Raw genomic sequence first — 27,805 nt, 5'->3', positions numbered from 1 at the left:
GCCCAGAAAAATCCCCTAAAACGCATCAAAAAACATGAAGCCCTGACCCTCATGTCAAAGTATCCTAAACATGTACTCCCCATCAGCGTAGCTCTCCAACTCATTGTTATAAACACTTTGCCATGTCTTTACCTGCATACAGTGCACCCATGAGCCAAGCCCAACAAGAAGAATTGTGTGGACACAACCCCCAAAACCCAAAACATAGCAACACATGTAACATATATAATAACAATAATACAATCATGTTTCATATAATCAACATGTTTACAGTATAACATCAATGTATCATAAACATAATCATAAACATGTCTTACAAATAACCATAAACATGTTATACCGCTCTTGCAAGGTCCCGCTACCCTTGTGACAACCCTTTAGAATTTAACACATACAAACTTAAAAGAATACATATCCTCTTGATATTCCCATATACATCATATTCATCATTACTGTAACACCCTAGTAATCCAGGACCGTTACACTGTGTGTTAAAAAATAGTGCTTAACTCTCTAAGTGAGTCATTTGGACTCAAAGTGTAATTAAGGTTAACCAATAGTTTATGTATTACAAATTCTAGTCAATGAAGTTAAACTTTTCATTAACAAGGTTGGAGTATCTACAAAGAACCCAAAGGTTTTAAACAAAATACAGTAATATAAAAAATTATAGAAATAGCTGACATAAGCGAAAAAATCAAGCTAATATTTCACGTTCCTCCAAAGTATCTCGAGGATGCTGGCCGAGCAGGTTGAGTATGTACACGCCGCCCCTAGAGTTCTCCAACTCATGGTTGGTCTAGTTTTCCTTTGCTCTTTACCTGCACCACAAAGCACCCGTGAGCCAAGGCTCAGCAAGAAAACCCAATCAAGTAAAACAGATATTTAAATAGGCATTAATATCTAATGCACACTTTATAAATCACAATTAGATTCGCATTTATTTTTCAACAAGTATAATGGCTCATGCCGAATAGAAGCATACCGCACCCCTGTAATGGCCATGCCATAAGCCTACATTAAGCATGTATATTTTCGATAACAACCCCCAACCAATCAATCAAAAACAACAACCAATCTTTACAACAAACTATAGCAACAAATGCTTACACATAGCAATCATTTAACTTTAAACAAATTCAAGACATGGTAATAACTGTGTTCGATAATTAGGGCCCATACCCTACACTAGGTGCATGTGCCAGTTTTCTTACCTCATGTCCTGTGCAACTGGTAGTATGACTCGAGTGCTATCCTTTTTCCGAGCCTTGTAGAAACACTCCTCTTAAAATTTCAAAAATCCTTGTGCTATTAGATACCTTGGCAGTTCCAATCTTCTCCTTCGATACTCAATTCTATGAAAATCCCCAATAATTAGAGGTTGGTGAAGTTCTTGAGCTTGGTACCCTTGAATGTGTTCTTGAAAGTGACTAAATGAACACTATAATAATACTTTGAATGTGAGTAGCAACTAGTTTCTAGACTTAGTCAAGTTCTCTACCAAATTGATCAAAAAGACCATTTTTCCCCTACCTCAAATAAACCTCATAGTTAACCTCCAAGGGCATTTTTGTCGTTTGCCTAAATTCCTACTAAACCTAACATTATACTTATAACAACCAATTAAATCCTCTCATCTTCTGAATTCAAGTATTTTCCCCAATAATATTTCATTTTCCATTAATCTCAAAATTAGGTGACATTACCAAAATACCCCTTGGCTTACCGCAAGCCAGGTATAAATCCCCGTTGATAATATCTGGCTAACCCAAAAAAATTTCTAACTTCTGAAAAAATCTTTGTTCTCAACCAATCCTTTACTACAATTTTCGCTGGTTCCACAATTAATTCATCCTTTTACTATGTCCCGAAAATGCACTTGAGGTAAACAAAATTCACACTTCTTGTACTTGGCATATAACATGTGTTCTCTTAGTCTTTGAAGCGTTAATGGAAGGTGTTCCTCATGCTCTTCTTCCATTCTTGAGTAGATAAGTATCTCGTCATTCAATACTATGACGAACTTATCTAGATAATCCTTTAACACATGATTCATCAAATCCATAAATTTGGCTGGGGCATTGGTAAGTCCAGAAGACATTACCGAAAATTCATAGTACCTGCATCTTGTTTGAAATGCCATTTTCGGGATATCTTCTTCCTTAATCATTAATTGATGGTTTTGCGAACAAAGATCTATCTTTGAAAAGACTAAATTCCTTTGAAGTTGATCTATTAAGTCATCTATCCTCGGAAAAGGATAATTATTATTGATCCTCACCTTATTGAGTTCCCTATCGTCTATACACATTCTCATTAAGCCATCTTTCTTCTTCACAAGCAACACTGGTGCTTTCCATGGAGAATAGCCCAGCCTAGTGAACCTGTTCAATGTCTTTTTCGCTATCACCTTACAAAAATAGAACTATAAAGAAATCGAGTAAAGAGCCACAAATTTTACTTGGTTCAAGTTATTAATTAACCGTAGTCCACGAGGCTATTGTATTAGGATTGATGAGGCTTGGTTGGGCAAGCTTCGATGGAGTTTTAGGTAGCTTTTTTGCAATGCTCTGAATAAAAAAGTTAGGGTCAAATGTCTAAAAGCCTGAAGTCCCCTCCAATCGATGCCCTAGCCTTATTTATAGTGGTTGGTGGCAATTACTACACTTATAGGTCATTTATTACAAATATTCTCATTCATTTGGTAGTTTAACGCTAATTAACACCTTCGGGTGCCCTAATTAATGTGGTGGGCCCAAGCGTATCACATGAGGTCCAATTTGTAGGTTGCAGCCCACTTCTTTATAGAAGACAGGCCCCCTGGCACTGATAGAATGCAGCTGCATGTTTCCCATGTCAGGCAGTGCATTGGGACACACTTATTGTCAAGTGTATGGGCCAGACACCACTACTCAAGGCACAAAAAGATGTCAGATGGCTGCTTGCGGTACAAAGCTGCTGCGACTAACATCTTTTCTTCCCTCTAGATTTCAAGGAAAAACTCCTAGGTCTAGAGGACTAACTGATCAAGATGACGGGAGGATCATAAATTTGGTCCGCGCGGTGTGGCCTAACTTGAAGACATCCACGCCTATAAATGGAAAATAATGCAGTGGGAGGAACCTACACTCCGAGAAGCTCTAGGAGAGCTCTACAAGACTTCACCAGCTCCAGAGGAGCCTAATCACTTCTCTAATGACTACCACATAACAAATGATGAAATCACAGACAACATTTTCCCCTCAAGTATTCACTTGTCCTTGGACAATGGAGACTTAGTCTAAGAGGAGTAATTTTAAGGGTGTTTGAGAGGTTATTCTAGGGCTCTTCATGACCTCACACTTGAAAAAGGTAAAGCCATGTGCTAAATCCCCATTTCTAGGCCCATCAATAGGTGCAATTAATGAGGAGTCCGTTCAATGTCGAAGACATCAAACCTATACCTGAAGTGTCATTTCTCTCTGTATCCAAGGCTTCATTTTCCCGTGCTAATGACAGTGATCCATGCCTTGATAATTGTGATAGTTGGATCACACTCGAGTGCCTACCCCGTAGGTGACCAATGGTCAGGGTGGAGTTGCATCCCCCCAAGCTCTTTCTGTATAAAACATGAGAGGTTTCTCTCTCTGGTTCACTTTTTCCATTTGAAATTTTTAGAATTACCATAGCTCTCCCAACTCTCTAAAATGCCTCAAATACTCAACCCCAATCATCATCAGTAATTGACCTCCGCTGAACGGGACGACTAGAGAGAATCTTCGTACTTCTGGGTAAACGAAACGAAATATTTCTGTGTCCTGTGTTTCGGGTACCTTTAAACGATTCGGGTCGAGATTTTTTTTCTCCGAATTAAGAATATTATTTTAAATAATATTATATTTGTTTGGAATTTATTTCCATGATTTATTGCTAGCCAAATTATGAATTTTGTGATTTAAAAGTCAAGATAAGACTTTCGGTCTTGGACTGACACGAAAACCCTGATTGGTTAAAAATCTCGGGAAATAAAATGAAAAACTACGGAAAACATATTTTGGGCATAAAATACAATCATAAAAATTAAAGTTTGGTAAAAAATAATAAACTTAAGAGAAAATGGAAATTTAGGGTATTTTGTGTTAAATGTTTAATTTTACCGAAATGAGGAATATTATTCCATGAATAGACCTGAGGTTAAATTTTATTGTGTGATTAATTAAATTAAATGTGAGAGTCATTTAATTTAATTATTATGTGTTAAGTTTTGTTTTTAAAGCTTAATAAGAGTGAAAAAGGTTATAGAAAGTCAATTTGGATTTTTCTTCTTAGGAAATATTGATTCACCTTTATATAATATATATATATATATATATATAAATGCATATATAGGAAGAGGTGGCCGGCCATGTAGGGTTTTAAATGGTGTGCACAAAATTAATTAAGTTTTAAATCTCATTTTCAATATTAGGGATAAGGGTAAATGGATAGTAAAAATACTCAAGTGTTTAGGATATTTTAGAGTATTCTAAACCCTTCTAACCCCCCAAATCTGACGATCTTATTTGAAAACTCTCTATCAAGTTTTCTCTTTATCTTCAACCTCAAAAACACTAAGAAGGCTTTGAAGCTAAGCCTTGGTCTAGAAAGGGCTTCCCTAATGTAATGTTTCAACAATCTAGACTCTTGTAAAGTATTAACCATAGATTTTTCAATAGCTGACTATATATGTTGTTGGGGGAGCTGGTTAAGGTTTTGAAAGGGTTTTGAAGGAGCCAAAGCTAATAGGAAGATCCAAACCTTAAACAAAAACAACAAGAGGTAAAAAGTTTACTTTTATGATTATTATTGTATGGTTTTTAGTTTTAAGCATTATTTTGTATAGTTAATGCTTAAAGTTTCTTATTGGTGATGCAATAAGGTTATGGTACTTGTGTTATAATTTTTATGATGCTTGTGTGTTGATTTTTGAAAGTAGGGACCAAAACCCTAAAACAAAATACATGTTTTGAGCTGTGACTTCCAAGGGGTCAAGCATCCACTGTATATTGATTTTGTAAAATTTAATTGTACTGTGATGTTTTTGAGATTCATTACATAAAATTGAGCATTTGAAACACTCAAAAATGTTTAAAATTAGTGAGTTATGCTATTTCAAAGTTTAGGTAAAAAACTATTTTTTCGTATTCTTAATTTCGGGACCAAGTTTGGACAGCCACTGTATAGGGAAAATAAACCCAGTTTTTTTATAAAATTTCGTGGACATATTATTCTCATAACCTAATATTCCAATGTAAAATTTGGTAAGAAAATAATGAACGGTTTGAAAGTTATTAAGTGTCAAAGTTTGGAAAAATAAAGACTTGAAAATAAGGTCATTTTTAACTCATTGTTGGAAAATAATTTCACCAATAAAAAATGCTCCGTTTTACCTAAGATTTTACAATGACCTAAAAGGAATACCAAAAATGGAATTGGAAAATTTTGATAAAATTTGGGTAAGTATGAAGTTAAAAATGTGAAAAATAGGGTTTTCACACTTAGTGCAAAAATATGATTTTGGAACTTAAGGTAAAAAGTAAATGTAATGCCCTGGATAGCCAAGACCGTTACACTATGTACTTATAAAGGTTCAAGACTCGCTAATCAAGTCATTATTTTAAAAATGTGCCACTAAACATGTAAGAGCTAGGGTTAAAAAGGTTTTGGTCTCAAAAGACTCATTTCATATATTTAAACTATTATAAACACGGGATCCCATAAGAAAACAGAGTTAAAATAAGTTTACAGACTCCCAAAAGTACATGAGTAACCACTAGCCATATTAAGGCAAAATAGATAGTCTTCAGGTCTCGCGTCCCTGCCTAAACCTCAACCGTGGCGGTCGGGCAACTGGGTATGTACATTCTGCTCGCTGAGCTCTCCAATCAAGGCTGGTCTAACTTTCCCTTGCCTTTACCTACACCATGTAGCACCCGTGAGCCAAGGCCCAACAAGAAAACATCTTATACAATTCAATCAATGAAAACAGACAATTAACTGATTATGCATGTATTCCCATCAGATAATCCATAACAGATATTCAGCACATACATTCAAATTCAAGATACAATCTATCACATATTACACTCATATAACATAATATTCAGGGCCGACGACTTAGGCCGCACCCTCTGTTTAACCCACTGACTCCGGCCCGCTTAAACCGAGCTTAGTGCATAATAAGCTATCCTCAGCTACCAGTGGCCGAGCCGCGCCCTGTGCACTAGTGAAACCCTTGGCACCCTTAGGCGGTTGGTTCACTAAATGGCTTGCATGGCATAATACCATCTTTTCAAGCATTTACAATAGGGAGCCCTTAGTCCCGTCACATATATTCAACCAGGTGCAGTTTTCTTACCTTTAGTCTGTACGGTTATTGATTACGAGCCACGCCCCTCTAGCACAATCCATTCTCGAGCCTAAGCCTTTATCACCTAGTCACTACCAAAGAATAGGGTTTCATTAATACTCGAAATCAATCCCGAGCACACTAGACTACTTTCCAGTGCCTAAAACCCTCAAAAACTCATGTGCACACCCAAGGGCTGCAGCCCTTGAAGCTTAGCCGCGGCCCTAGCCTTAAAATAGAACCAAGCCCATCCTGAACAAGACAAGGGCCGCGGCCCTTCCTTTGGGCGCCGCAATGCCCTCCCATGGCCAAGCCTCCTTGGCCCTTTTTCATCCTAGGGCTGCAGCGCTCTAGAAAAGAGCCGCGGCCCTCCCCTTTGTTCCCAGAAAACCCATCATTTCTAAGCTTGAAACCTCACCTTAAACCATCCCAAAGCTCCCCAACTCATAACCAATTAATCCCAACTCCTTTAGCATGACTTAAACAACATAATTCCACAGAAAACACAGCCTAATACACATTAATCTTCTCTTTCAATTTCTGAAACTCAAGAGCTATAAACACTCAAACCAGCCATTCAAATCCAATCTAAAACCCCTAAACCATGAGTTGAAACTTACCTCTTCTGTTGAACCACTTCACCAAGCCAAAGCCAAGCTAAGTCCCCAAGTTTCCTCCTCATTTTTTCCTTAAAACATCAAAACCATGTTTGCCTCAAAACTTAACCAAAACCCAGAATTTCTAACCATAGAAGGGAAGATTAAATTGCTTACCTTAACCCTGACTCAGTTCTTGATTAATCCTTGAGCTAAGCCTCCAAATCCCCACATCAATCCTCAGAAATTCCAGCTTGATTCCCTTAAGTTTTCTGTGTTTTCCTCCCCTTTGTTTTCCTTGAGAGTGAGAGAGAACTGAGGTAAAAAATTTTAGTCGGTTTATCTTTCTTCCAAAAGTTTCCTTAAATCTATCCTATTGCTAAGTCTATCCCAAGGCCCAGGGTGTCGGAACCATCCCCGAGGCCAAACTGGTAAAATCCCCCAATATTCCCGCCTAGACATCCTAACCTCAAATATATATCCATATATTTATTTTCGTAACCCGATAGTCCAAATCACTACCCGATACCTAAAACTCCCCTGACTTGCCCAAAGTCATATCTTAAATCCCGCTGTGACTTTTCACACTATCTGACCCTAGGATCGTCTCGAGTCGTGCTCTGTGAACCTGTCCACATAATAATGTGGTTCTCACATATATCATATATTAATTTCATATTATCACATAATATCATCAACTATCATATAATCAACATAATCACATATTCACACATTTAAGTCAACAATATCCACTCTAATCCTATTTATGCCCTCCCGACATGCTAATCAAGGCCCTTAAGCCTTATTAGCAAATTTGGGTCGTTACAACTATCCCCTCCTACTGAGAATTTCGTCCTCGAAATTTACCTGAATAGCTCGGGATGCTGATCCCGCATCGCTGTCTCTAACTCCCAGGTCGCTTCCTCGACCTTCCTATTCCTCCATAATACTTTCTCTAACGGAATCGTCTTATTCCGCAGAACTTTGTCCTTTCGATCCAAAATCTGAACTGGTCTCTCCTCATAGGACAAGTCTACCTACAGTTCAAAGTCCTCATACCTCAGCACAAGTGTTGGATCAGAGACATACTTCCGCAACATAGAGACATGGAACACGTTATGAACTCCTGATAGTGATGGTGGCAAGGCCAGTCTATAAGCCACCTGCCCAATCCTCTCTAGGATCTCAAAGGGTCCAACAAACCGGGGGCTCAACTTGCCCTTCATTCCAAACTTCCTCACACCCCTCAGTGGTGAAACTCGCAGAAACACGTGGTCCCCAACCTGGAACTCCACGTTCCTACGCTTAGGATCAGCGCAGCTTTTCTGTCTACTCTGCGAGGTAAGCATCCTAGCTCGAATCTTTTCAATGGCCTCATTAGTCTTCTGAACCACATCTGACCCCAAATATCTTCTCTCACCCATCTCATCCTAGTGAATAGGCAATCTACACTTCCTTCCATATAACATCTCATAAGGAGCCACTCCAATCGTGGACTGATAACTGTTGTTATATGAAAACTCAATCAATGGGAGATACTTACTCCACGAACCCTCGAAGTCAATCACACATGCCCTAAGCATGTCCTCCAATACCTGAATCGTCCTCTCAGACTGTCCATCAGTTTGAGGATGAAAAGCTGTGCTAAACTTCAGCTGAGTCCCCATGGCTCTCTGCAGAGCTCCCCAAAACTTAGAGGTAAAGATAGGGTCTCGATCAAATACAATAGACTTTGGAACCCCATGGAGATGAACTATCTCCCTCACATACAGCTCTACATACATTTCCACAGTATAAGTCGACCTCACTGGTAGAAAATGAGTTGACTTGTTGTATCTGTCCACTATCACCCACATCGAGTCATGAAGTCCAACTGTCCTGGGTAATCCTCCCACGAAATCCATCGTAATATCCTCCCATTTCCACTCTGGGATACCCAAAGGCTGAAGCAATCCCGCTGGTCGCTGATGCTCAGCCTTAACCTGCTGACATGTCAAACATCTAGATACATACTCAACTACATCCTTCTTCATCCCGGGCCGCCAGTATAATATCTGTAGATCCTGATACATCTTCGTGGTACCCGGATGAAGTGAGTACGGCGTAGTGTGAGACTCATCCAATATCTCCCGTCTAATCCCCTCATCTGCCGAAAAACATATCCGTCCCTGATACCAAAGCAAACCTGTCTCAGAAACAGAACAATCCTTAGCCGTTCCTGCTAAAACCTGCTGCCTAGTGTCCTGCAACTGCACATTTGTCAACTGGCCCTCCTTGACCCGCTCTAACAGGGTCGACTGCAAAGTGATATTGGCTAACTGGCCCACCACTAATTCTATCTTTGCCCTGGCCATCTCATCAGCTAACTCCCTTGAGATCTGGGTGGAACTATACAACTGTCCTGGGCCCCTCCGCCTCAACGCATCGGCCACCACGTTGGCTTTCCTAGGGTAGTAAAGGATATCACAATCATAATCCTTAACCAACTCCAACCAACGTCTCTGCCTCATATTCAGACCCTTTTGGGTGAAGAAATACTTCAGACTCTTATGGTTGGTGTATATCTCGCACTTCTCTCCATACAGATAATGAAGCCATACCTTCAGTGCAAACACCACTGCTGCTAACTCCAAATCATGAGTCAGATACCTTTGCTCATATTCCTTCAGATGTCGAGATGCATAGGCTATAACTTTCTCGTTCTTCATTAATACACAGCCTAAACCCATCCTCGACGCGTCACAATAGACCACAAACTTCCTTTCTTCCGAAGGAAGACTCAACACAGGCGCAGAAATAAGCCGTCGCTTCAACTCCTGAAAGTTGTTCTCACACTTCTCCGACCAAATGAACTTCTGATTCTTCCTTGTCAACTCTATCATCGGTGAAGAAATCTTTGAGAACCCCTCTACAAACCGCCTGTAGTAACCAGCCAACCCAAGGAAACTCTGCACCTCCGAGGCATTCCTCGGCCTCGGCCAATCTCTAACTGCTTCTACCTTGGACAGATCCACTTTAATCCCTTCTGCCCCAACTATATGTCCAAGAAAGGTCACCTCTGGTAGCCAGAACTCACACTTCTTAAACTTGGCGTACAACTGGTGCTCCCTTAATCTCTGTAGAACCTGTCGGAGATGTTGCTCATGTTCTGCCTCTGAACTGGAGTATACCAAGATGTCGTCGATGAAAACAATAATGAACTGATCAAAAAAGTCCTTGAACACTTTGTTCATTAGGTCCATAAAGGCTGCTGGGGCATTTGTCAGACCAAAAGACATGACCAAGAACTCATAATGCCCATAACGCGTCCGGAAAGCCGTCTTTGGTATATCCTCGTCCTTGATCCTCAGCTGGTGATAACTAGATCGAAGATAAATCTTTGAGAACACCATCTTACCTTGTAGCTGATCGAACAAGTCATCAATCCTTGGTAGAGGGTACTTATTCTTAATAGTTAACTTGTTCAATTCTCTGTAATCGATGCACATCCTCAAAGTCCTGTCCTTCTTCTTAACGAACAACACTGGAGCGCCCCATGGAGAGTAGCTAGGCCTAATAAACTCCAAATCTAGAAGTTCTTGCAACTGTATTTTCAACTCTTTCAGTTCTGCTGGTGCCATTCTGTATGGTGTCCTTAATACTGGTTCTGTCCCTGGTGCCAACTTAATCTAAAACTGAATCTCCCTACACGGCGGCAACCCTAGTAGATCCTCAGGGAAGACATCCAAAAACTCACACACCAATCTGGTTTCTCCTGGCCCTGCCGACATAACTCTACCGGTATCCACTACACTAGCCAGAAAACCTATGCATCCCCCCTGTAGCAAGTCTCTGGCTCTCAATGCTGAAATCATTTCTAAGCTTGAAACATCTCCTTAAACCATCCCAAAGCTCCCCAACTCATAACCAATTAATCCTAACTCCTTTAGCATGACTTAAACAACATAATTCCACAGAAAACACAGCCTAATACACACTAATCTTCTCTTTTAATTTATGAAACTCAAGAGCTATAAACACTCAAACCAGCCATTCAAATCTAATCTAAAACCCCTAAACCATGAGTTGAAACTTACCTCTTCTGTTGAACCACTTCACCAAGCCAAAGGCAAGCTAAGTCCCCATGTTTCCTCCTCAATTCTGCCTTAAAACATCAAAACCATGTTTTCCCCAAAACTTAACCAAAACCCAGAATTTCCAACCACAAAAGGGAAGATTAAATTGCTTACCTTAACCTTGACTCAGTTCTTGATTAATCCCTAAGCTAAGCCTCCAAATCCCCACCTCAATCCTCAAAAATTCCAGCTTGATTCCCTTAAGTTTTCTGTGTTTTCCTCCCCTTTGTTTTCCTTGAGAGTGAGAGAGAACTGAGGTAAAAAGTTTTAGTGGGTTTATCTTTCTTCCTATTGCTAAGTCTATCCCAAGGATTAGGGTGCCGGAACCGTCCCCGAGTAACCCGATAGTCCAAATCATTACCTGATACCTAAAATACCCCTGACTTGCCCAAAGTCATATCTTAAATCCAGTTGTGACTTTTCCCACTATCTGACCCTAGGATCGTCTTGAGTCGTGCTCTGAGAAAATGTCCACATAATAATGTGGTTCTCACATATATCACATATTTATTTCATATTATCACATAATATCATCAACTATCATATAATCAACATAATCACATATTCACACATTTAAGTCAATAATATCCACTCTAATCCCATTTTTGCCCTCCTGGCATGCTAATCAAGGCCCTTAAGCCTTATTAGAAAATTTGGGTCGTTACAGTAAAATTTTTCTTATTGCAAGATAAAATCTTGGCAAGTATTGAAAACATATTTTGACCCAAAATACCACTTTGAGTTTAGTGGGAATTATTTTTTATTAAAGAATTTTTATGTAACGACCCAAAATCACTAATAGGGCTTATGGGCCTTTATTAGTGTGCCGGGAGGGCATAATTGGTTTATGTGTGATTTAAATTATTAAATGCATGATTATGTGATATGCATGCTTATATGATTATATGGATATGTGAAATGCATGACTACGAGTATTAGTATGCATATAGGCCCCGTTTAGCTTATAGGGGTATATTTGTAATTTTGGCCTGCTGAGGACATAAATGTAATTATTTGTGATAAATTGTTGAGACTGCATTAATATGTGGATATATTTGCAGGTGGTGGCTCAAGGCGATCCTAGTGAGCGATTTAGAGTTATAGTCACGGTGGGGATTTATACCCGGCTCGGGGTAGCCTGGGGGTATTTCTGAGAATTTGGGAAATATATTGGAGAGTATTAGGCATTAGGAAAAATAATTGGTGATTAATTAGATGATGGGATTTAAGTGGTAAACGTTAGGGACACACGAGGCATTAGCGGGAATTGAGAACCAAATTGCCCTTAGAGTGATTAAAAGGCTTCAATTTAATTGGGAGGGCAAAAAGGTGTTTTGGGAGTATTAGTCGATATACTTGATATATTTCTGATGTTCCTCTCTAGAGCATAAGGAAAGTTTTAGAAACTAAAAGAAAAGTAAAGAAAAGAAGAAGGGAAAATAGAATACTTAATTTACCTCTTTCTCTTCCACACAATTTGCCCTATTCCTCCCCATTTCTTGTGGATTTTTGAGCTGGAAAGTCAGGGAAAGTCTAGACAAGGTCTTGGGACCTTGATCTAGTTGCTAGAAGTTCAACTGGATTTAGCTCAAGTTAAGGTAAGGTTTAAATATTGATTTTAGATTTCTGGGTTGTGTTGATGTATATATCTTAACTTGAGTTCTGGATGGGAGTTCAAGGACATAAGCTTGGGGATTGGAGGATGTAAAGTTTGGAAGAGCAGTGAAGGCAACTTAGGGTCAAATTCACTCAGCTAAGGGAACCAATTCTAACTTTGAAGTTCTGGGTTTCTTGTTTTCTTATGATGTTCTTGAGCTTTTGAGGTTTTGAACTCAAGTTTGGTTTATGTATTTGATGACGCTTTTAGCTAGGTTTTTTATGTTGATGGGTTGATTTGGTTGAGTTATAGTTTCTTGTAAGGTCAATTTTGGGGTTGGATAAGGTTTGGTGGAGCTTTGGCTCTGGGAAGTTTAAAGGAAAACCCCTTAAACTTTGCATGTTCTGGTTGTAGCGCTAGCATTGGAGCACTACAATGCTATTCTTCATTTTTTGGGGGATTTTGTCTCTGTTAGTAGCACTTTAGTGCCCACATAGTGGCGCTGTAACACTACCTTGCCTCCAGAAATGGGTTTTGGGTATTTTTCTTATGGTTTTTGCTTGGGGCACGGGGGTCGATTCCACCACCCCGTTTGGTGGAATTGGGCTTCCCGAGAGCTTGGTATTGGTCCCGAGGTTGGGTTACAGAATTGAGATATAAAGATGGTTCTACTCTGCGATTGTGACTAGGTGTATGCTAGGGCTCGGACGGGATCGTGCTCGAGGGTCATTTTCATTAACCAAAGGAATTGGAATCAAAGGTAAGAAAACTGCACCTGGTTATGTGGTTATGTTGGGACTAAGAGTTCCCTATACTTGTATGTGATGTCATATGATGGTATTATGCCATGGGGACATGAGATAAACGGCTAAGAGTGCCGAAATCTATATTTGCGCACAAGACGCAGCTCGAACACTAGTAGCTGAGGTTAAGTATATAATCACTAAGCTCGGCCTAAGCGAGCCGAAGTTAGTGGGACAATCAGAGGGTGCGGCCTAAGGGCGTCGACCCTGGATATTGTGTTATATGTTTATTGTTATGAATCTAATGATTATGCCATGTTTATTATCTGGATGATTGATTATTGGTTTGCAGATTAATAATGTTGATTATGTGAACAATGTGACTTATTGAGTATTTGTTTGGTGATCTATGAATTATCTGACTGTTGATTGTCACTTATGCTATGCATTATAGTTTTCTTACTAGGCCTTGGCTCACAGGTGCTACGTGGTGCAGGTAAAGGCAAGGGCAAGGTGGACCAGTCTTGAGTTGGAGAACTCTGGGGCTGAATGTACATAGTCAGCTGATCGACCGCCATGGCCGAGGAATGGTATAGGGACAAAAGAACCTAAAATGTCTATTTTGCCATTAGAGTAGCCTGTGGTTGTTATATAAACTTTGAAATTCTGTAAACTGTCATTAAAACCTATTTTGGGATTCCATGTATTAAACGTTTATTTTAATGAGAAATTTCTTATTTATAACCAAAATCTTTTAACCCTAACCTAATTATGACTTTAGGGTCATGTTTTCAACTATACGACTTGATTAGCAAGTTTTGCACTTTTATAATCACACAGTGTAACATGGTATCAGAGCGTCCTAGATTTAAGGGTTCCTGAAGACTGGATGGACATGTACATTCTTCGATAAAGACAAGCTCGACTCAGGGTTTGGTAATTGTGTATACATGTTTATCTACTTAAATTATTTGAAAGAAATAGGGAATGTTGATATTTGTTTTATGAATAGGGAGCATGAGATACTCATAGGGCCTAGCCCTTGGCTGTTGTGTGATGATATTGAGGCATTCTTATTAGCATTGCTATTGTATGTGAATGAATACTTGAATAAGCTGTTATATCTTGATTGCTTGTGATTGGTTGTGTTCCAATCGTGGATTATGGTAGGACTTTTACCCTGTCATCACAATCTAATTGTGGAGTCGTTGATTACAGATTAACTTGGATAGCTATGCGTCCAAGAAAATCTGTACGACTTACCGACACTAGGTCTGGGGTAAAGGATGATACCAGGGCCAGAACCCTTCGCCAGTCCCTGAGAACTGGCAGCAGGTTATGGCAGATATGCAAGCCTGGATTCAGAGCCAAGATGAACAGATCTAACTCCTAAGACAGTAGGCTCCATCAGGGAGTGCTGCCTCTATTGTGCCACCTGCAAAGGTACCAGTCATACAACCAGTAAAGGTTGGAAATAGATGGGAGTCGTTGTATGAGAGGTTTAGGAGACAACATCCTCCAACTTTTGAGGGAGGACCAGATCCACTAAAGGCTAAATAGTGGATGAGTATGATTACAACTATTTTAGATTTCATGAGGGTAGAGGGTCATGACAAAGTGGCTTATACCACATATATGTTGAGAGAGGATGCTCACATTTGGTGGGAAGTTGCATCACAGACCAGGGATGTTAATACTTTGAGTTGGGATGGATTCAGCGATTTGTTCAGCCAGAAGTATTACAATGTTGCCATCAGGGTAGTGAAGGTTAATGAATTCGTGGGATTGGTTAAGGACAACATGACAGTTATAGAATATGCAATGAAGTTTGACAGACTTACGAAGTTTGTACCAGATCTTGTGCCTACTGATGCAGCTAGGCAGGACAGATTTATCAGAGGGCTTAATGCTATGATAGCCCGAGATGTGAGGATTACAACAGTTCCAGGGGGACAATTTATTCCTAGTCTATTGAGAAGGCTCTTACCGCTAAGGAAGTGGAGAACAAGATCTGGAGGGAGAGTGCGGCAAGATGGGAGGGCCACAGAGCAGTGCCTCCATACTCTGGGTCTGGTAGGGGCGGAGGCCCCAGTGATCTGAAGAGGAAGACCCCTGATGCTTCCACCACTCCTTGACCTGATAGGAGAGGTGGGGTTACTCAGGGTGGCCGTTAGGGAGGCGGTGATACATGGAGGAGCTATCCAGAGTGCACGAGGTGCAGAAGACACCATTTGGGCGAATGTCGGGCTAAGGCATGTTATCTGTGCGGGGTGGTAGTACACCTCAAGAAGGACTGTCCAATAGTGAAGAAAGGAGAAGCACGGAAGGTGGATAGCTTGACTCCAGCTCGAATGTTCACCCTGACACAGGCAGAGGTTGAGGCTAGTCCCTCGGTAGTGACAGGTCAGATTTCTAGCGCTGACTCTCCTTTTACTGTATTGATTGACTCTGGTGCTACACATTCATTTGTTTCTAGTAAGGTGATTGATAGACTGTGTAGACCTAGTGAGTACTGTACTGTGGAGTTTGGGACTATATTGCCTACAGGGGAACTGGTAGTTTCTAGGAGGTGGATTAGAGCACTACCAATACTTGTTGATGGTAGGGAGCTATCAGTATACTTGATTGAGTTGGGTGTGGAGTACTTTGACATGATTTTGAGCATGGATTGGCTGGTTAGATAAGGAGCTACTATTGATTGTAGGATGAAGATGGTGACCTTCGAACCAGAGGGAGAGGATCCTTTTGTTTTCATGGGTGCAATATGTGGACCCCGCGTACCCATGATATCGGCGCTGAGAACCAGGGACTTATTATAGGGAGGATGTATAGGTTTCTTGGGTAGTGTGGTGGATACTACCAGGGTGTTGCCAGTAGGGCCGGAGGAGACCAGATTGGTTTGTGAATTCTTGGATGTATTCCCTAAGGATTTACCAGGGTTGCAACTGCATAGGGAGATTCAATTTGTTATTGAGTTAGCACCAAAGACAGAGCTAGTGTCAAGGGCACCATATAGAATGGCACCGACATAAATGAAGAAATTGAAGATACAGTTATAGGAGCTTCTGGATTTGGGGTTCATCAAGTCGAGCTACTCGCCATAGGGTGCTCCAATTTTGTTTGTGAAGAAGAAGGTTGGGACTCTGAGGATGTGTATAGACTATAGGGAATTGAACAAGTTGACTATCAAGAATAAGTATCCTCTACCAAGGATTGACGACTTTTTCGATCAGCTACAGGGAAAGACGGTATTCTCAAAGATTGATCTTCAATATGGTTATCACCAGCTGAGGATCAAGGATGAGGATATACCGAAGACGGTCTTTTGAACGAGGTATGGACACTATGAGTTTCTGGCCATGTCATTTGGTTTGACCAATGCCCCAGCAGCTTTCATGGACTTAATGAACAGGGTGTTCAAGGACTTCTTGGACCAGTTCGTCATTGTCTTCATCGACGATATTTTAGTGTATTCTAGTTCAGAGGCAGAGCACGAGCTACATCTTCGACAGGTCTTGCAGAGGTTAAGAGAGCACCAGTTGTACACCAAGTTTAAGAAGTGTGAGTTTTGTCTACCAGAAGTGATATTCCTTCGACATATTGTTCGTGAAGATGCGATTAAGGTGGATCCATCTAAAGTGGATGCAGTTAGAGATTGGCCGAGGCCAAGGAACGCCTCATAGGTTCGGTGTTTCCTCGGGTTAGCAAGTTATTACATATGGTTTGTGGAAGGGTTCTCAAAGATTGCGACACCAATGATACAATTGACACGGAAGAATTTGAAGTTCGTCTGGTCAGACAAGTGTGAGAACAATTTTCAAGAATTGAAGCGACGACTTATTACTGCACCTGTACTGAGTCTTCCCTCAGAGGAAGGAAAGTTTGTGGTTTATTGCGACGCGTCAAGGTTGCGTTTAGGCTGTGTGTTGATGAAGAACGAGAAGGTTATAGCTTATAAGTTACGACAGCTAAAGGAGTATGAGCAGCGGTATCCTACCCATGATTTGGAGTTAGCAGCGGTGGTATTCGCACTGAAGGTCTGGCGAAATTTTTTGTATGGGGAGAAGTGCAAGATATACACCAATCATAAGAGTTTGAAGTACTTCTTCATGCAGAAGGATGTGAACATGAGGTAGAGGCTATTATATTTTAATATAATGTTTGATTGATTAAATAAGTGTTACAAAAAGTGATTATTTAATCTAGTGGGGGAATGTTATATTATTTCATATAATATAATATTAGATTAAATAATGTGACAAAATGTGATTTGTCACACAAATGTGATTTGTCACACCTTGTAACATATTATTGAGAGTCACAAAATTGGACACATGTGTGTGTCCAAATGTGACATATTTTGGAGTTACAAATTTGTAACTCCCAAATATTACCCAATAATGTGTATATTATATGTTACACATTTGAGATTGGATTTCATAAAGCCATTATGAAATATGGCTGTTGGAGATATGATTTTAACCCCAATAATGTGTTTTGGGAGTTACAAAATCATTTGGGAGGGTTTGGAACCATTTGGAAAAATAGCACATTTTCAAGTGCTGAAAATGGGCTGTGGCCGCGGCCTGGGGAACAGAGAGCAGTGGCCGCGACCACTGATGTCCCTGGTCGCGGCCACACATGTCCCTGGCCGCGGCCACAGGTGCATTTCAGGCCAAATTTTCAGTTTTTTCCAAATGTGTTGAACAGTTCTATAAACCCAAATAACTCCCAAATCTCAATTTTAATTCCATATTAATCCAATTAAACATTGGTAACAACCATGGGGGTTGGTAGAATTTGAAATCCAAAGGGTATCTCAAACTCTATAAATAGGAGCCTAATGCTCACTTGTATGACACACCATTTTTCATCCACAAAGCACTTGGCTGAAAAATTCACCAAAAGGCTTGATAATTCCAGAGAGCTATTTCCTAGAGAGTTCCCTTAGTTCTTAGAGAATAGAGGGAAATAAGCTTTTGGACAAAGGTCTTGAACCTTGTTCAAGTTGGTGATCCCCACTACTCTACACTTTGGTTGTGTGAGGGTTTGTTTGTGTTTTAATTCTTTTGTTCCTCTTCTTCTATTTTTATTTACATATTTATTGGTATCTCTTGTTTTAGAGTTTTAGTTCTAATAACTCTCTTCTTTCTCTCTTCTCTACATTTACTTGTATTGTTGGTCATTGAGTTGTATACCTATTTATCTATCATCTAGTCCATTGTATTCTTTGCATAGAGTTGTATTTTTGGTTTTTCCACTTTTCCATTGAGCAATAAAATATATTCTCTAACAATCAAAAGCTTATTTTTCTTTTCAATGGAAGGAGAAACCATGGTAAGATAAGGTAATGCTCTTCTTTAGTTTTCTTAGAAGATCTAATGGTTTTCATATAGTGATAGAAATGAGAAGAAGAAAATTTTATAAATGAGATTCATTGTTTTCTAATCTCCTTTGTTTTTTAGTGGCTAGATTAGAAGATAATTTTTATCTTGAGTTTTATTTTATGTGATCAATATGTAAATAATCTAGTAGACTATTGGGTAATATGATAAGCATGTTATAGAATTGTCTTATTATGAGATAATGATAAATTATGAGATGAACAATGCATGCTAATATGATGGATATATGTTGACAAATTGTGTGAAATTTCTTTGAGACATAATTATGTTAATATATAAATGTATATTGATTTATACATGAGAATTATCATGATTATTATGATATGTCATATAATATGATTATTAAGGTGATAATAATGTAAATATGTTTATCATATATTATTGAAATGTGACGAGTTACCATTTATTTGGTAAATAAAGAGAATTATTTGAGAAATTAAATTTCTCAATTAAGTGTTGACCATCTCATTTTGTGAGATAAGAAAAGATGAACCTTAGGGGGTTACATCTTTTAATGGTTGTGTCTTGCCATTGCAAGAAAAATGGATCAAGGTGGATTTAAAAAATTTGTGGGATGACATATTGACTCAATAGACTTATAGTCTAGAGTGTGGTCAAATGAAATATAATTGAGAATTATTTAGTGACAATAATTATTAAATATTGAATATCTCAATGATGAGACATTACAAAATTGGAGAAGCAATTTTGAATCTTTACACCAATGGTGAATAAAAGAGAACTTTATTCATTTTGGTTAAAGATGGTGATTAATCTCGATGAGGAGATAATTTTAAACAAAACATAAGAAATCAAAGTGTTTAAATAAATCAATGAGGGTTTATTTTCTTTGATTTAAAGTGTTTAAAAAATTGACATTTTGATTTTGATTTTGATTTTGATGAGAAAATCAATGGATGTCAAATTGATGTTTTCAAAAGAATCTCAAAGAGACTCTTAAAAAATACACAAAAGTTGTTTAAGTGATTTTTGAGATTATTTAGACAACTAAAAGTAAAAGTTGATTTGAAAGAAGTGTGCCTTGTTTTAGCAAGTAAATAAATCAAGATAAACATTGAGGTTTTATCTTGAGAGTTTATCATGTGGCATAGAGGACTCATGATGAACTTTGAGAATCATAGGTCTAGATTTGTCTTGGAGGATAAATGACTTATTAGAAATGAAGAGATTTCTATTTTAAAGTGATAGTTTATTATCATTATGTGAGAAATGTGGGGGTGATGCTCCAAAGTTAATCAATTTATTTTGTTGTTAATCAATTGATTAATTTGGTCATCCTATCAAATAGGTGATTTGGAATTCCACATTTTAAATCACATTGGCTATATGTGTATAGAATGGATAAATCTAGACATGCTTGGTGTCTAAAGTTACTGTTTGTAATATTTTGATTCAAGAAGGAATCAATTTAAAACACAAAGGAGAATTTTAGAAACAAAGAGATTTCTAGAATTAATATTCAAATGTTTATCTTGGATATTAAACTATAAAATAGTGGGAGTGTTGACTATGGTCAAAATCACTAGTTAATCAAACTATGGCTAGCAACAAAGTTTGAATAAAATAATGAGAGTGTCTAAGTATGCATACATGAGAAAAGAAATGATTCAAATGGAATCATTTCTACATTTCAAGGGGTGGGACTTAGACTCCCTAAAGAGATTCACAATTGATGGTAACCTATCTTAACACTAGTTATTCAACTAGTGTTAGGTTCAATAGGTAACAACAAGTCAATGAAGTGAATATTAGTTGTACTCAAAACAAGTCCCATCTGAGATATTGAGTACTTGTGTGTTACCAAAATGAGGGTTAAAACCAAAAGGTTTTTTAATAGAACTCAGTCTTGAAAAGACAAGTATTTTAGGGTAACAAAATACTGTAAGAGTTCTACCTATATAGACCTAGGGGTGGTGCCACCCCTCATGAGAATTGGGAGTCATTCTCAAGAAAAGTCTATGAATGGAATGTGCACATGGCCATTAACGGTGCAAAAGCGAGACATTGAGGTCTCAAGTGAACACAGCAAGGGTGTGTGTGTTATCACCGGTTTGTTATCAAGGGATAGTGGTTCAATGCTTCGACAACCAAAATTTCTACAAACTTTCTGATAATTACACTAAGGTAAAATTCAAGTCGAAAGACATTTTACTTTATGCACCAATACAAAGGTTTCTATAGAGAGTGATTATTTAATCAAGTGGGGGAATATTATATTTTAATATAATGTTTGATTGATTAAATAAGTGTTACAAAAAGTGATTATTTAATCTAGTGGGGGAATGTTATATTATTTCATATAATATAATATTAGATTAAATAATGTGACAAAATGTGATTCGTGACACCTTGTAACATATTATTGAGAGTCACAAAATTGGACACATGTGTGTGTCCAAATGTGACATATTTTGGAGTTACAAATTTGTAACTCCCAAATATTACCCAATAATGTGTATATTATATGTTACACATTTGAGATTGGATTTCATAAAGCCATTATGAAATATGGCTGTTGGAGATATGATTTTAACCCCAATAATGTGTTTTGGGAGTTACAAAATCATTTGGGAGGGTTTGGTACCGTTTGGAAAAACAGCACATTTTCAAATGCTGAAAATAGGCTGTGGCTGCGCCCACTAAATGATGGTGGTCGTGGCCTGGGGGATAGAGAGCAGTGGCCGCGACCACAGGTGCATTTCAGGCCAAATTTTCAGTTTTTTCCAAATGTGTTGAACAGTTCTAAAAACCCAAATAACTCCCAAATCTCAATTTTAATTTCATATTAATCCAATTAAACATTGGTAATAGCCATGGGGGTTGGTGGAATTTGAAATCCAAAGGGTATCTCAAACTCTATAAATAGGAGCCTAATGCTCACCTGTATGACACATCATTTTTCATCCACATAGCACTTGGCTGAAAAATTCACCAAAAGGCTTGATAATTCCAGAGAGCTATTTTCTAGAGAGATCCCTTAGTGCTTAGAGAATAGGGGGAAAGAAGCTTTTGGACAAAGGTCTTGAACCTTGTTCAAGTTGGTGATCCCCACTACTCTACACTTTGGTTGTGTGAGAGTTTGTTTGTGTTTTCATTCTTTTGTTCTTCTTGTTCTTCTTATTTACTTGTATTATTATAGTATTGAGTTTGTAATCTTCTTCTTCTACATCTTTCTAGTTACTTGTATTTTGAGCAATTGAGTTGTAATATTTATTTAATCAATTACCTTGTCTATTGTAATTTTTGCATAGAGTTGTATATTGGTTTTTCCACTTTTCCATTGAGCAATAAAATATATTCTCTAACAATCAAAAGCTTATTTTCTTTTTGAACCTAATACTAGTTTGGTTAATAGTATTAGGTTGGCGTTGGCTAGAGTTGGTAAAAGACTATGACTGTTACATTCTTTACCATCCAGGAAAAGCCAATGTTGTGGCAGATGCATTGAGCCAGAGAGGCTCGGGGCAATTGTTTAGTTCTACTCAGATATTGAGAGAGTTGGCTGATGAGATGTCTAGAGCAAGGAAAGAATTGGTGGTGGGCTGGTTGGCAAACATTACTCTGCAGTCGACCCTACTAGATAGGATTAAGGAAGGTCAGTTGGTAGATGCTCAATTACAGGAGGTTAGAGAGAATGTCTTAGCAAGAGTAGCTAAGGACTATTCTATTTCTGAGGTTTGCCTACTATGGTATCAGGGTCGGATCTGTGTTCCGACTAATGTGGGAATTAGATGCGAGATATTGGATGAATCGCATACCACTCCGTACTCAATTCATCCAGGTACCATGAAGAAGTATCAAGATCTACATACGTTGTATTGGTGGCCCGCGATGAAGAAGGATGTGGTGGAGTACGTGGCCAGATGTTTAACCTGTCAGCAGGTGAAAGCTGAGCATCAACAACCAGCAGGGTTGCTTCAGCCTTTGCGTATTCCCGAGTTGAAATGGGAGGATATTACGATGGACTTTGTGGGAGGTTTACCCAGGACAGCAGGGCTTCATGACTCGGTGTGGGTGATAGTGGAAAAATACACTAAGTCAGCTCATTTTCCTCCAGTAAAGATGACGTATACAGTGGATCAGTATGTAGAGTTATATGTGATGGAGATTGTACGTCTCCATGGGGTTCCTAAGTCCATAGTGTCAGACTGAGATCCCATCTTTACCTCCAAGTTTTGTGGTAGTTTGCAGAAGGCTATGGGGACTCAGTTGAAGTTCAGCACAGCCTTCCATCCTCAGACCGATGGATAGTCTGAGAGGATGATTCAGGTGTTGGAGGATATACTTAGGTCATGCGTGATCGATTTTGAGGGATCGTGGAGTAAGTATCTCTCGTTGATTGAGTTTTCATATAACAACGGTTACCAATCAATGATTGGAGTGGCTCCATATGAGATGTTATATGGGAGAAGATGTAGATCAACCATTCATTGGGATGAGATGGGTGAGAGGAAGTATGGGGGCCAGACATGGTTCAGAATACAAATGAAGCTATTGAGAAGATCTCAGTTACGATGCTTGCTTCACAAAGCAAACAGAAAAGCTACGTTGATCCTAAGCGTAGAGACGTAGAGTTCCAGGTTGGGGACCACGTGCTTTTGCGAGTTTCAACACTGCGAGGGGTGAGAAGGTTCAAGAAGAAGGGCAAGTTGAACCCTAGATTTATTGGACCTTTTGAGATCCTGGAGAGGATCACACAGGTGGCTTACAGGTTAGCTTTGCCACCATCGTTGTTAGGAGTTCATGATGTGTTCCATGTTTCTATGTTACGGAAGTACGTCTCAGATACGACACATGTGTTGAAGTAAGAAAACTTGGAATTGCACGCAGATTTGTCTTATGAGGAACAACCAGTTCAGATTTTTGGATGGAAAGGATAAGGTTCTATGGAATAAGACAACTCCTCTAGCTAAACTGGCGTGGAGGAATAGTAGGGTCGAGGAGGTGACCTGGGAGCTTGAGTCAGCAATGCGGGATCAGTATCCCGAGTTGTTTAGGTAAATTTAGAGGACGAAATTCTCAGTAGGAGGGGATAGTTGTAACGACCCAAAATCACTAATAGGGCTTAAGGGCCTTGGTTAGTGTGCTGGGAGGGCATAATTGGTTTATGTGTGATTTAAATGATTAAATGCATAATTATGTGATAAGCATGCTTATATGATTATATGGATATGTGAAATGCATGACTACGAGTATTAGTATGCATATAGGCCATGTTTAGCTTTTAGGGGCATATTTGTAATTTTGTCCTGTCGAGGGCATAAATGTAATTATTTGTGATAAATTGTTGAGACCACATTTGTAACGCCCTAGATAACCAAAGTCGTTACATTGTGTATTTTTGATACTGCAGGACTTGCTAACCAAGTCATATTGTTGAAAATGTGATCCTATAACTAAATACTCCATAAAGCATAACCAATTATTAAGCAATTCGTAACATTCACCTATCCAGTGATAACAATCAACAAGTTAACAACTTGTCATCCAGATAATCAACATATCATATTCATCAGATTAACAACGATAATCACATTCATAACAAACAGTTATTGCAACCATTAGACAATATTCAGGGTTGGCACCCTCTGTTTAACCCACTGTCTTTGGCTCACTTAGGTCGCCCCCAGTGTAATACCCACTGACTCCAGCCAGCTTAACCGAGCTCAATGATAAATAAGCTGTCCTCAGCTACCAGTGGCTGAGCTGCGTCCTGTGCCCAAATATTGATTCTGATACTCTTAGGTCGTTTATCACATGTCCCCATGGCATAATACCATCTCATGACATTATAAAAATATAAGGCGCTCTTAGTCCCAACATATTCACATGGTTCATCACAATCACATAACAATGCATACAAATACAGGGAACACTTAGTCACAACCTAATCACATAATCGAGTGCAGTTTTCTTACATTTGATTCCAATAGCTTTGACTAGTGAAATCAACCTTCAAGCACGATCCTGTCCGAGCCCTAGTGTACACCTAGTCACAGCCATAAACTAGAACCAACACTAAACTTCAATTCCAAAATCTAACCTCAGGGCCAATCCTGAGTCCTCGGGAAGCCCTAATTCCATCAAACAGGGTGGTGGACTCAAACCCCGAGCCCCCGAGCAAAAACCCTAAGAAATAACTCAAAAACCCACTTCTGGAAACAGGGTAGCACTACAGCGTCACAAAGGGGGCACTATAGCGCTACAAACACAGCCAAAAATATCCCAGACATTCAAGCCTAGCGCTGTAGCGCCCCAAGGCTAGTGCTACAGCGCTGGTCACAGCACACCAAACTCTGGTTTTCTTCCTTCGATATTTCCCAAGCCAAACCTCTCCAAAACTCTTCCAAACCTCAACCATACCCCAAATTAAGCCTACCATCATCTACATCTCACCCCATATAACCCAACCATATAAAACATTGACACATGCACCCCAAAATAATGAAAAATCCATGATTGAGCTTGAAACTCAAAAACTAAACAGAACACCCGAAACATAGAACTTCAAAACCAGAATTTATTACCTTCAATGGAGAATTTCGACCCTAGGTTATCTTCCAAACCTTCCCAGCTTCCAACTCCTCAGTTCTTCAAGCTTAGATCCCTCAATTTCCACCAAAAACCAAGTTTCAGTAAACCAGTCCAGCAAAACTCAAAAACTCAGAAACAACCTTAAAACCTTACCTCAATTGGGTGAGAACTCCTGCTAAATCCTCAAGCTTTATCAAGGATCCAAATGTTAAGCCTTAGTCTAAACCTCCTCTGAATTTTAGCTTCAAATTCTAGAAGAAAATGGTATACTGAGAGAGATAAAGGGTAACCTTAAGAATTCTATTTTTCTTTCTTTCTTTCTTTCCTCCTTCTTTTCTTTTCTTTTAGTCTCTGTTAGTTTCTAAAAATTCCACTACATCTGATAAGGCTGAAAATGACTTATCTCTTTTAGACAAAATGACCCTATTGTCCTCCCATTAAAATCTAAACCTTAAAACATTCTAAGGGCATTTTGGTCATTGCTCCCAATTCCTGCTAATTCCTCGAGTGTCTCTAATAATTGACACCTAACTAATCACCAATTATTTTCCTCAATATCAAATAATCTCCAATATATATCCTAAATTGCCAGAAATACCCCCAGGCTCACCCCCAACCGGGTATAAATCCCCACTGTGACTTTTTCGCTAAACTGCTCACTAGGATTGCCTCGAGCCACAAGCTGCAAATATATCCACATAATAATGTGGTCTCAACAATTTATCACAATTATTTACATTTATGCCCTCAACGGGCCAAAATTACAGTCATGCCCTTAAGATCAAAATAGGGCCCACATGCATATTCAATACTCATAAACATGCATCTAATTATATCCATATACTCATTCGATCATGCATGCCATACAATCATGCATTTAATCATTCATTCACATAAATACCAATTATGCCCTCCTGACACACTAATAAAGGCCCTTAAGCCTTATTAGCAAATTTTGGGTCGTTACAACATTAATATGTGGATATATATTTAGCTGGTGGCTCGAGGCGATCCTAGTGAGTGGTTTAGAGTTATAGTCATGGTGGGGATTTATACTCATCTCGGGGGAGCCTGGGGGTATTTCTATGAATTTGGGAAATATATTAGAGATTATTAGGCATTGGAGAAAATAATTGGTGATCAATTAGATGATGGGATTTAAGTGGTAAACGTTAGGGACACTCGAGGCATTAGCGAGAATTGAGAACAAATGACCAAAATTCCCTTAGAGTGATTAAAAGGCTTAGATTTAATTGGGAGGGCAAAAAGGTCTTTTGGGAGTATTAGTGGGTATACTTGATATATTTCCGATGTTCCTCAATAGAGCATAAGGAAAGTTGTAGAAACTGAAAGAAAATAAAAGAAGCAAGGAAAACAGAACACTTAATTTACCTCTTTCTCTTGCACACAGTTTGCCCCATTCCTCTCCATTTCTTGTAAATTTTGGAGCTAGAAACTCAGGGAATGTTTAGGAAAGGGCTTGGGACATTGATCTGTGGAGTGGCTAGAAATTCAACTGGACTAAGCTCAAGTTAAGGTAAGGTTTAAATATTGATTTTAGATTTATGGGTTGTGTTGAGGCTGATCTCTGAAGTTGGGTTCTAGATGGGAATTCAAGGACATAAGCTTGGGGATTGGAGGAGCTAATGTTTGGAAGAGAATTGAAGGAAACTTAGGATCGAATTCACTTAGCTAAGGTAACAAATTCTAACTTTGAAGTTCTGGGTTTCTGGTTTTCTGATGATGTTCTTGAGCTTTTGAGCTCAAGTTTGGTTAATGTATTTGATGATGCTTTTATCTAGGTTTTTGACGTTGATGGGTTGATTTGGTTGAGTTATAGTGAGTTGTAAGGTCAATTTTATGTTTGGATAAGGTTTGGAGTGGTTTGGTGGAGCTTTGGCTCGGGGAACTTTGAAGGAAAAAGCGAGAGAGTTTGCATGTGCTGGTTGTAGCATTGTTGCGCTAGCATTGGAGCACTACAGTGCTATGCTTCGTTTTCTAGGGGATTTTGTCTCTGTTTGTAGTGTTGTAGAGCCCACCTAGTGGCTTTGTAGCACTACCCCTCCTCCAGAAATGGGTTTTGGGTATTTTTCTTAGGGTATTTGCTTGGGGGCTCGGGGGTCGATTCCACCATGCCGTTTGGTGGAATTGGGCTTCCCGAGAGCTTGGGATTGGTCCCGAAGTTGGGTTATAGAATTGAGATTTAATGATGGTTCTACTTGGCGATTGTGACTAGGTGTATGCTAGGGCTCGGACGGGATCGTGCTCGAGGGTCATTTTCATTAAGCAAAGCAATCGGAATCAAAGGTAAGAAAACTACACCCGGTTATGTGGTTATGTTGGGACTAAGAGTTCCCCATACTTGTATGTGATGTCATATGATGGTATTATGCCATGGGGACATGAGATAAATGACCTAAGAGTGTC

Source organism: Humulus lupulus, chromosome 5, assembly GCF_963169125.1.
Source record: "Humulus lupulus chromosome 5, drHumLupu1.1, whole genome shotgun sequence".
NCBI lineage: Eukaryota > Viridiplantae > Streptophyta > Magnoliopsida > Rosales > Cannabaceae > Humulus > Humulus lupulus.
Note: the sequence above shows the minus strand (reverse complement) of the source record.